Raw genomic sequence first — 12,269 nt, forward strand, 5'->3', positions numbered from 1 at the left:
CCCACCCCGCCCCCACAGCCTCCAGCCTTCTCTAGCCGCTGGCCGGACAGTACAGTTGTTTCGCCACCGCTTGCGGGTGCATTCCTCCCCCCCACGCCCCAGGCACCATGGAAACCGCCCGGTTAACCCCCTCACCCTGGCACTGCTTTCTCAAATTCATTTGCCCCCTCCCGGGGCACTCTGCAAGAAAATGCCCTTCGCTTTTGCGAAGGTAATCCTCTAAAGAGAGTCTCCTCCCTGTCAGTCCGCATTCCCTGCGCGCCCACACGGATGCCCGGCGCCTCCAAACGGCTCTGTGGTATCCAAGAGGGATTCTCGACTTTTGCCCACTTGGCTGAGCTCCTCGGCCCTTGTTGGACTTTCGGAATAAAGACAGATTTGTAGATTTCCCGGGCTGGTTGCGCTCCTGGGGTAAAGGCGAGAAGCGCAAACTCACTTTCCCTCTTTGCTTTCCCTGCGAACTTGGTCTTACATTGGGGAACTTCAGATTTGAACCTGTTGAGTAGGACTCTTCTTTTTTCATGGATCCCCGGGCGGCCTCCTAGGCGACAACTTGAGGGCGGAAAAGAGAGGGGAGTTCTAAGACGCTGAAGACCCAGCGCAGGTTTTGTGGTGAGGTGCCCAGCACAGCGCACGATAAGTGGCCTCTGCACGCATGCAGCCCTATGCTGCCCCCTGCTGGTGCACAGCCCATTCTGCAGAGAAGCCCTCAAGTCAGGGCCTCTGGAAGGTCAGGCCTGCGGTGATTGCAGCCCTAGGGAGGAATAAGGGCCCAGATCTTCCCTGGGTTCAAACACCGACTTAGCTGCTCCCAGGCCTGTTTAGTAAACTAAGATACCCCAAACTCTCTGTGCCTCAGTAGCTTGGAAAATCAGTAAAACGGGGATGATGAAATAATAGTACCTACCTCACAGAGTTGTTTTGAGGCTTGAATAAGTTAAGGCTTGAAAGCTCTTTAAACATTCCTGGCAGATGATAACCCTTCCCAGAGTGTCGGATATCCTAACAATTAAAAACTGAACATTTCTATTGTGCTAGAAATGTATACTCTGTTACCTCATTTAAGCATCCAAGAATTCTGTTGTGTAAGTGCTACTGCTTGTCTGCGTTTTATAGATCAGAAAAATGACCTCAAAGAATAAAAGTCTCAGCTGACCTAAAGAGCCACAAGTCTCATCTCATATTCATCCAAGCTGCAGCCTGGCTCCTCAGGCAGAGTCTGGGGACAGTGTGTGGGCAAGCCCTGGAGCCTGTTGAAAGCCCAGGCTCACCCTGGACCTACTGAACTAGAGGCTGCATTTTAAGAGACATCTAGGTGATTTGTTTGCTCATTAAAAAGCCATTGCGTGCCTGTGCTTCCTTGTTTTCTCTTTTAATCTTCACCCCCAAAATGAAGAATTCAAAGCTCTGGGGCTGAGATTCTCAGCTTGGTCTGCACATTAAAATCCCATGGGGAACTCTCCACATTCCCAAAGCCTGAACCATATCTCAGATTAGGATCTGTGCTGCTCCTGCTTCTAACTCACTTCAGTCGTGTCTGACTTTGTGTGGCTCCATAGACAGCAGCCCACCAGGCTCCCCATCCCTGGGATTCTCCAGGCAAGCAAGCACACTGGAGAGGGTTGCCATTTCCTTCTCCAGTGCATGCATGCATGCTAAGTCGCTTCAGTCATATCCGACTCTGTGCGACCCTACAGACAGCAGGCCACCAGGCTCCTCTGTCCGTGGGATTCTCTAGGCAAGAATACTGGAGTGGGTTGCCATTTCCTTCTCCATAGGATCTGTGAGAGGGGACCTAAGCATCCATATGATTGAAGATGCCCAGGTGATCTCAATGTGCAGCCAAGTTCGAGCACTGTTGTGGCTTTAGAACCACTGGTTCTCATTGGAGGTACCCAATTTTGGGGGTAGAAATCATGGAGTCTTGGATTACAATGGAGTATTTGAAAGGAGAACTCATACCCATTTAAGAATTTGTATTAATACATTAAATTCACTTTCACTATTCTCAGTTTTCCAATAGTGTTTCCCATCTTTCTCCAGGGAACACAGAACTTCTGTTCTCTTAGAAACCCTTCTGACATCTCTGTTCCTTGCCCTAGGTTATCATGGTCCTCTCCCCAAACTCCACAGATACATTCTTGACTTCATTTAACAGATCTGGAAACTGAAGCCCAGAGTCAGAAAGTGTTGTCACAATCCCACAGCTGATTAGCATCAGAACCAGTAATAATGAGATAGGTTTCCTGTGTTCATTTCCACATGTCTCTCCCACATGCTCCTTGGGGCAATGCTTCAGTTTGCTGAGAATTCCCAGGGGCTCTCACCTGGGATTCAAGTGATATTTGGGGTTGCTTTTTGTGTGGAAGAAGTCAGATCTACTGTGAGCTCTGGATTCAGTGTACTCAAGTTTTATTCTGCATTATGAGCTTTAAAAGATGCTTGCTCCTTGGAAGAAAAGCTATAACCAACCTAGACAACATATTAAAAACAAGAGACATTACTTTTCAATAAAGGTCTGAATAGTCAAATCTATGTTATTTCCAATAGTCACATGGATGTGAGTGCTGGATCATAAAGAAGTCTGAGTGCCGAAGAATCGAAGAATCGATGCTTTTGAACTGTGGTGTTAGAGAGTAACAACTTGAGAGTTGTTATTATCAAGTTACTCTTGAGAGTCCCTTGGACTGCAAGGAGATCAAACCAGTCAATCCGAAATGAAATCAACCCTGAATACTCTTTGGAAGGACTGATGCTGAAGCGAGACATGCAAAGAGCCAACTCATTAGAAAAGATCCTGATGCTGGGAAAGACTGAAGGCAGGAGGAGCTGGGGACAGCAAGAGGACAAGATGGCTAGATAGCATCACCAACTCAATGGACATGAATTTGAACAAGTTCTGGGAGATGGTGAAGGACAGGGAAGCCTGTCATGCCACAGCTTTTGGGGTCACAAAGAATTGGACACGACTGAGTGACTGAATGACAACAACAATGAGCTTTGGGATCCTGGGCAAGTTATTTTACCTCTTTAGCCTTAAGTGTCTGAATGTGTAAAATGAGGATTAAAACTACTTGCCTCATAGGGTTGTTATGAGATTTAATTAAGATAGTGTATCAACGGTTTTCAGTAATGATATTATGGCAGCCTCCAGGGTAGTGCTGTCTCTTGGCTGATTCCCACCAGGGAGGGGACAGGTATACAAATGTCAGGTAGATTTTACATTGAACTGTTCTGTATGTATCCATTGGGGAGACATTTACTGAGCAGCTTACCATACATTCTATCTAGTTATCAGTATATCTACCTATCAGTATCAATAGATACACCTTCAGGGTGAGTACATTTTAGGGATTACTTCCTGAAAAGGGGCCTGGTTCCTGGTTCTATTTCAGCTGTCACCCCTGGGAGCTTTGGGACCCACTGACCTGGAACTCAAGCCTTCCTGGCTCTCTACAGAAAATTAGCAATGTCTGATCCCTCTGCGTGCGTGCTAAGTCACTTCAGTCATATCCAACTCTTTGCAACCCCATGGACTGTAGCCCACCAGGATCCTGTGTCCATGGGATTCTCCAGGCAAGAATAGTGGAGTGGGTTGCCACGCCCTTCTCCAGGGGATCTTCCAACCCAGGGATTGAACCTACAACTCTTTGTCTTTGGCAGACACGTGCTTTACCTCCAGCACCACCTGGGGAGCCTGCTCCGTGGAGGCCAGCAGCTCCTCCTGGACTTGAAGTCAAGCTGTGGCATCTTTTCTGATAGCTTACCAGCATCTCCACTGGAGCTGTAGATGTGGGAACGTGGAGCATGCAGAGGGCATGAGAAAACTAAATGGCTAATGAATCTGGCTGTGATCCTGGATGAAAGGGAAAGTTAGTAGCTCAGTCGTGTCCTACTCTGCAACCCGATGGACTGTAGTTTGCCAGGCTCCTGTGTCCATGGAATTCTACAGACAAGAATACTACAGTGGGTTGCCATGCCCTTTTCCAGGTGATCTTCCTGAACCAGGGATCGAACCCAGGCCTCCTGCATGCAGGCAGATTTTTTACCACTGTGCCACAAGGGCAAAGTCGACCCTGGATGAGTCTCCCTTAAAAAGTACTGACAGATAGAATTTGTAAAAATGTTGCCCTTACACGTCTTGTATGAGTAACGTACGTGTGTAACACAGCACACTCACCCACACCCCTCTCTCAGTTCCCATATATTCCAGCTCTAAAATCTTGGGCACGTCTCTGTTCAGCCTGAAACCTTGAGTGAGGGAAGTTCCACTGCACAGGACTGTCTTGATATCTATGTGTGGAATTCAACTCAATTCCACATCACCACAGAATTGCAGAAAACTGGGACAAAGAGGAGATCCAAGGAGTTTTCAGAGCAAGAAGAACAGGCTTCTTAAAACATTTTAAAGAAAACAGGTATAGAATGTCATCAGGTTATTCTCAAGCCTGGAAAACTAGAGGTCAGTAGAACAATGCCTTCTGGAGATGGAGAAATGATTCTGGAGAATCATTTCCTGCCTAGAATCCTATGCTCAAAACTATCAAAAAAGAAGTATTGGAAAAGAATCAAACATTTTCACACATGAATAGTTTTTTAAAAGGTAGTTTCATATCCTCTTTCTCAGGAAGCTGCTAAAGGAAGTGCTCCACCAAAACAAGGGAGGAAACCTAGAGAGTAAGACATAAGATCCAGGAAACTGGGACATGACAGCAAGTGATGGAATTCACCAAGATCATGGTAAAGGAACATCCCGGGTGGACAGCTATGAGCCAGTCAGAGAAACGGCCTGTTCTGATGGAAGCTGATCAAAGACTCCAGGAAAGATTGGTCCAAAAGATGACATTGATAAGACTGTGTCTGAAAATACTGAGAACGGTTTACATAATTGGGAGAGAACTGGGGGATTGGAGTAGTGATAAGCACAAATTAAGTGCCACAATTCTGAACTCTGGTGGAACATAAAAAGCTATGGAGGAAAGGGGAATAAAATCATGGTTACTTGAAGTGACTCAGTTGTGAACAGCATGAACACAACCATAATATGTAAAGACTGAAAATTGATATAACCAAATATGACAACTGTATTGGGAGGATGGAGGAACGGGAAGTGGGCACACGTATGTGGTGGAGGTGAGGGTGGGGTGAGCAGAGCTGAATCCCTGTGCACTGTATTGGAAAGTCAATGGATAATGCCTAATGTGGACAAAACCAGCAAGTATCTATTCACCCATGTTGTTTAGAGCTAGGAAGGTAAATACCAAACAAAAAAAATCATCTGCTAATGGCTGAAAATAGTTGACTCAGAGGACCAGGAAAGCAGGGTAAGCAGTGATATTTTTGATACATAACTGATTTTTAAACCATGTATATATATATTTTTAAAAACTACAGAATTTTAAAATAGAACCAAATTAAATAGAGATTGAGCTGCTTCACTGAGGCCCACAGGTGTGTCCAGGGGTGATGTCAGTTCCATCCTGGGCTTTACAATGTTGGAGCTAAAATGAATAACTAGGCTGCAGCCTTGGAGACTCAGGGAAGCCTGTGCAGGGTGTCTCCTCAGAAAAGCAGGTGTGCGTTCAGAGGCCCTGTTACCTGCACTCAAGTCTTCACCCTTCTCTGGCCCTCCGTCTGCTTCTAGTGGCTTTCAGGCTTGTAGCCTCTCTGGGGGTCTGATGCCTTCTATAATATTTGTGACTCACCTGCTGCCCCAGCATCCAAAGGCCAAGCCCAGGTCTGCTTCTCCCCTGAATTCTTGTGTCAGTGAGTAGCTCTGCCAACTAGCAGTCAGCCAAACCCAAGCCCTGAGAGGCACCATCACTGTGTCCACGGGGTGCAGACCTCCTCACCTTCTTACTTCAGATCCTCATGGCTTCTCACCTCGGTCCTGTGATGCCCTCCTCATTGTTCTTATGCCTCCCAGTCCCCATCCCGCAGCTCCACAGGGCTCTCCACTTCTCTCCAGGACTCTTCCCTGCCTCAGGTCTGCCTTGAGTCCTCTGGTGGCTGCCGCTAGCTTGCAGAAGGTTCCCACTCCTTGGCTTAGCGCACAGGTCTTTGTGATATCACTCTGGCCACCTCCCCCACCACCGCCCACTCCCACCTTTCGCTCCGGGAGGGTGGGCCCACTTGTAGCTCCCAGCGAGCATTATGAACTCATCATGCCTAGCATGTGACTTGCCACACTGCAGGACAAACATCACCTCCTCCAGGAAGCCTTCCTCAGCGCCCAAGTGTGATTCAGAGGCTTCCCTTACATCCTATATGTTCCCCTTTATGATAGCTCCTGTCTTACTGTAGCATGAATGTTTATTTTCTTCAGTAAGTCATCCACTTACTTGAGTCCCTCAAATCCCTCAGTAGGAATCTTGCCTATTCATGTTCAAACCGCAACCTCTGGCTTGCTGTCCTGACCTAGAAGGGACATGACGACATAACTGAAGTGACTTCTGACAGGCAATTCCTGACAAATCCCCCTCCAGAGGCCTTGGCATGAATGAAAGCAGGACCAGGTGGTTTCTGAATCGTCCCATCTTTGTTCGCTTCATTTGCTCATTTCTTTCCTAAGGCACTTCCCCCATGGGTGTTTTCCATCCTGCGCCCCTCACCCAAAATCTCATAGAGCCCATGGTCAGGATGATCAGGGGGCATGCCTACGCTGATGGGGAACCTGAATTCCTTCCCCTCTTCCTTCCTTTCAGAGAGTCTCCAAGTCTGTCCTCGAAGGGGGTGTGGCAGAGCCTGCCAAGGCCCAAGGCAGGAGGGAGATGCCTTCTCCTTAGAAGAGGGTGGCATGAGAGCTTTGTGTCTGGATGTGGAGATACCAGGCTCTGCCCTGGGCGCAAGGTTCGAAATCGATTTTTCAGTTCCTTGGAAACACAAGACTGCAACTAGAGGGGCTGGAAATGGTTCCAGCCCTTCTTTAAGGGAAGGCCCTTGTGCCCATTTTATTTTCAGCTGTACCAACTGGGTTGTGTCCATGGGTATCCACTCTGTTGTTCTTCATACCTCTTTATGTCTTGAGTGCTTCTTAATAATTAGAAAATAAAAAAAAAGTTACTCCATAAACATGGAAAGCCCTAACTAAAAAAAACACGAGTCAAAGAGGAAGGAGATATTAAAATGGCTTTTTTTTTTTGCATAATCTATAGAAAGCCCAGAGGTGTGAGGCTTTCTTTGCATATTGAAATAGAGGAACTGCATTAGCAGTGAGAGTTGTTGCTGCCTGGGCAACAGTTAACAGCCCATGGGTGACAAAGCAGAGGGGTGCTGACCCGGCAGGGTTATGTGATGTTGGAACCGCAGTGTAGACAAGAGATAGAATCATCTGGTCCAGCCCCGTGCTGTATAAAGAGCCTCTCTGGCTTGTGGAGCTGTCTTCACAGTCATTCATTCATTTTCACAGTCATCACCACAGACCCAGTGCTGTGCTGGGTATCTGGGAAACAGACACAACAAAGACCATGGTTCTAGGGGACTTTCCAGGGGGCCCAGTGGTTAAGACTTCGCCTCCCAATGCAGATGGTGCGGGTTCAATCCCTGGTCAGGGATTAAAGATCCCATATGCCTAGCAGCCAAGAAACTAAAACATAAAACAGAAGCAATACGGTAATAAATTCAATAAAGACTTTAAAAGTGATGATTATGTCACTCAGTCGTGTCTGACTCTTTGCGACCCTCCAGGCCAGAATACCAGCGTGGATAGCCTTTTCCCTTCTCCAGGGGATCTTCCCAACCCAGGGATCAAACCCAGGTCTCCTGCATTGCAGATGGATTCTTTACCAGCTGAGCCACAAGGGAAGCCCAAGAATACTGGAGTGGGTAGCCTATCCCTTCTCCAGGGTTGGGGAGGTCTGCTGGAGAAGGGAGAGATCTACCCCCTCCAGTATTCTGGCCTGGAGAACTCCATGGACTATACAGTCCATGGGGTTGCAAAGAGTTGGACAGGACTTTAAAAATGGTTCTCAACAACAAAAAAAAGTCTTTAACGAAAACAAAACAAATGAACAACAACAAAAAGACTGTGGTACTTACCCTTGGGGAATCCACAGATTCTCGAGACTCGTCTGTGAACTCATCATTGCAGGGCAATGCAGTGAACGTGTGGTTCACAGTTGACAAAGCAGGGAGCCAGAAGGGGGCTTCTCGGAGAGACGTTCCAACAGAATCTCGAGGGGCAGGTAGGACTTGGCCAGACTCTGTAGCAGAGTTGGGGTTCAGTGCTGAGCAAAACACATGTGTTCCCTCCCTCCCTGCACAGAGTTGACGGTCTAGTTGGGAGGACAGCCACCAGTCAAACAGTCACGCCTATAAGTAAAACTAGGATAAGTACTATGAGGGTTATTTGTAAGAATTTATAAAGAATGGATGAGCTATATCTTAAAGCAGGTCTTAAGAAAGAGTGGGGACTAAGTAAGAGAAAGAGAGAGAGGAAAGGCATTCCAGGCAGAGGGAACAGTACATGCAGAGGCCCTGAGGCAGGAAGGAGCAGGGCCTTTCAAGGAGTTACACGAAGTCTGTGTGTCTGGAGCAGAGAGAGGGTGAAGATAAGACTGGAGAGAGAGGCAGCAGCTCCTGGTGCAGGAGCCATCACAGGCTTTTCATTTTACCCTGAGAGCAGAGGGGAGCCACCGAGAGGATTCAAGCAGAGGAGGGTCAGATTTGTCATTGGGACAGGCTTCTCTGGCTGCTTCCTGGAGAAGCCAGTTGGAGAGGAGGGCGGTGAGCAAAGAGACAGAGAGACCTCTCATGAGGCCGCTGTGTCACCCAGGTGAGAATGGAGTTTGTGAACTGAGCACAGGCAATGGCAGGAGGGTGGGGAGCAGTGGGCAGTGAAAGCAAGGGCTGGACGGGATTGGATGGGGAAGGGGAGGCACAGGGAGGACTCAGGATAATGCCCTTGGAGACAGGGGAATGGCCTCCTCCTGGAAATCTTGCAGAGACAAGTTGTACAGTTAAAGCGCCTGCATTATACCCCCGCCTCCTGTTTCTCCTGCTTCCCTGCTGGGCCTCCCACCCCTTTCTGCAGCTGCTCTAAGTTCAGAGTATAATCCCCATGAAAAGCCAATAATCAAATTTTATGGAAAGTAAATCCTCTCCTTTTTCACTCTTTAGTGTCACACGCCCTCAAGGCTTCAGGGTGGGACGCTTGGCTCAGGTTCACTTTAATTCTGTGAGTAAATGAATAATTAGAAAGAAACAATCAAGTCCAAGATGAAACCCAGGGATTTACGGATTCCCGCAGTTCTCCAGTCGACAGCTGGGTGAGGTGCCTGCAGTTGATGCCATCAGCTGACCTGAGCTCCGAGCAGCCTTGAAAGTGCCTCCCAGTGTTTCAAGCGCAGAGACCAAGAATGCTGACTGCACCTCACTTTTTCCAATCACCTTTTTCTCTTACTGTTACATTGACTGCACGTGACAAACACCCAACTTGAACCAGTTTAGGCCCAGGGAGAATGTGTTTCAGCTGCAGTAGGGGAGATCACAGACTTCAAGGAGGAGGTGACCAGGCAAGTGGCAGAAAGGTCAGACCTGCTGATGCCCTGGGAACTGCCCCAGCCAGAGCTGAACCACACTCAGGACTCTTTCCTTCTCTCCGTCTCCATGTCTCAGTCCCTCTGAGCTGCTGTAACCTAAATACCTTACACGTGGCAGAAACTTATTTCTCACAGTTAGTTTTACAGGCTGGGAGGTCCCAGGTTCTAGGTGCCAGAAGAATCGATGTCTGGTGAGGCCTAATTCCTGTTCCTAGAAGGCTTCTCTTGCTGTGTCTCTGGGGTCCTTTTTTTTTTTTTTTTTTTTGCAAATAAGGGCACTAATCCCATTACTGGGGGTGCCACCCTCATGTCACAGTTACCTGCTAAAGGGCCCACCCCCCAACACCATCACATTCTGGTTTAGGTTTCAGCATGTATGTTTGGGAGACACAAAGTTCACAGCATCCTGCACGTCGGCTTTCTCTGTCTCTCTTCTTGAAGACTAGTTTTCTGCATTGTGCTGTTTCACCCCTTAACCTCTTCAGCTGCCTGAGAAAGGCTGCCCTGATCTTCTGACTAAATACAAACTCCAGAGTAATGACTGGGACCACACCCACGTTGCAGGCTGCCTGTGTCAATTTCTCATGCACGACACCTTGTGGATACTGCAGACGCCTCCAGAGTCCAAGTACAGCCCCGAGTCTCTGCTGTTACGGATGTCCCCATGACAACTCACCTTCCTGGTCCCTCCCCCTCCCCTTTCTCACTCCTTGACGTGCTTCTTAGTCCCCAGTGCACGCAAAATCTCCTTAACCTGCCCAGCAGGAAGAGCACAAATGGCTTTCTGGCCCACAAACTCGCTGACTGATCTCCTTTAGAATGAAAGTAAAAGCAGAGTCACCCAGTCGTGTCCGACTCTTTGCAACCCAGTGGACTGTATCCTGCCAGGCTCCTCTGTCCATGGGGTTTTCCAGGCAAGACTACTGGAGTGTGTTGCCATTTCCTTCTCCAGGGGATCTTCCCAACCCAGGGATTGAACCCAGGTCCCACATTGCAGGCAGATTCTTTACCATCTGAGCCACCAGGGAAGGGACAAGTAGGAGCCATGTACCAGGGGTGAGTGAGCTCATTTCAGACACGAGCAACGCAAGGGCAGCTGCCCAGTCGAGGCCAGCACGCTCCCTGTCCAGTCCCAGGAGGACAGCCAGGCCCATCAGGAAGGGGGCACCCAGCCCCGTTTCTCCCCATCACTGCCCTTTCTCCAGCCCCTTTTCAGGCCCGCCCCACCGGGATCTCTTATAGGCAGCTTGCTCCTCTGCGTTCCTTCCTTAACTCTTAGGGCCACCCTCACTGTGCCCCCTCCCCACTGCTCCTTCCTCTGCCTGCTCTTGTCTCAGCCTCCCTCACCGGCTCCCCCCCCCCCCACCCTGCCCAGGCCCCTCCCCCCCGCAGCCTCCACCCTGTCTCTCACTCACATCTCACCCCCCAACCCCACAAGCACAGCACCTCAATGTCAGCCCCCACCTCCCTGTCCCTCAGCTTCCCGGGCGGCCTCCCCAGCCCAGCTCCCAGTCCCAGGCCACCCCCTCTCCTGCCCCTCCTCCCAGGGTCCAGGGCCCCTCCCCGGCTCCCCTCCCCTTCCACCTCCTCCCTGCTCTGATCAGCCCCTGCGACCTGCCCCCCACCCCCAGCCCCTCCCTGCCTGCCCTGACTAGGCCCCTCTGCCTCCACTGGGCAGACAGCTCCTCCTGCCGGCAGGCTGCTCCCACCTTTCCTGTTTGGCCTCCCTTGTCTGTGAGTTTCCTTTTCAGATCCATGGATTCAAGAAAAGCGAGTGGGTTTTTAAAAATGAAGTCACACCGTCTCTTCGGGAAGTGGTCTTGGGATAGCTGGACACCTGCATGTAAACCAATAAAGAGCCCACCAGGTTCTTCTGTCCATGGAATTTTCCAGGCAAGAATACTGGAGTGCATTGCCAGTTCCTCCTCAAGGGGGTCTCCCCTGCCACCCCCCCACCCCGCCAGGGATCAGACCCGCATTTCCTACATCTCCTTCATTGGCAGGCAAATTCTTTACCATTGAGCAACCTGGGAATTCCCATGACATAAATCATACTTTTTTTTTTTTTAGCTGAGTCTCCAAAGGCAATTGAAATTAAAACAAAAATAAACAAATGGGACCCAATTAAACATACAAGCTTTTGCACAATAAAGGAAATCATAGACCAAAATGGAAAGACAACCTACAGAATGGGAGAAAATATTTGCAAACGGTTTAACAGACATGGGCTCAATTTCCAAAACATACAAATAGCTTATACAACTCAACAACACAAAACAGACAACCCAATTGAAAAATGAGCACAAGACCTAATTAAACATTTCTCCAAAGAAGAAATACAAAGGTACATGAAAAGACGCTCAACATCCTTAATTATTAGAAAAACACAAATCAAAACTGCAATGAGGTACCACCTCACACCAGAATGGCGATCATAAAAGTCTGCAAATAACAAATGCTGAAGACGATGTGGAAAAAAAGGAACTCTCTTAACACTGTTGGTGGGAGTATAAATCGGTGCAGCTGCTACAGAAAGCAATATGGAGGTTCCTCAGAAAACTACAAATAGAACCACTACTATATGACCCAGCAATTTTACCCTGGGCATATAACCAGACTACACTCTGATTCAGAAAGATCCATGCTGTTCAGTCAGTTCAGTTCAGTTCAGTTCAGCCGCTCACTCGTGTCCGACTCTTTTCGACCCCATGAATCCCAGCACGCCAGGCC

Source organism: Bison bison, unplaced genomic scaffold (genome assembly GCF_000754665.1).
Source record: "Bison bison bison isolate TAMUID 2011002044 unplaced genomic scaffold, Bison_UMD1.0 scf7180017864368, whole genome shotgun sequence".
NCBI classification, from domain to species: domain Eukaryota; kingdom Metazoa; phylum Chordata; class Mammalia; order Artiodactyla; family Bovidae; genus Bison; species Bison bison.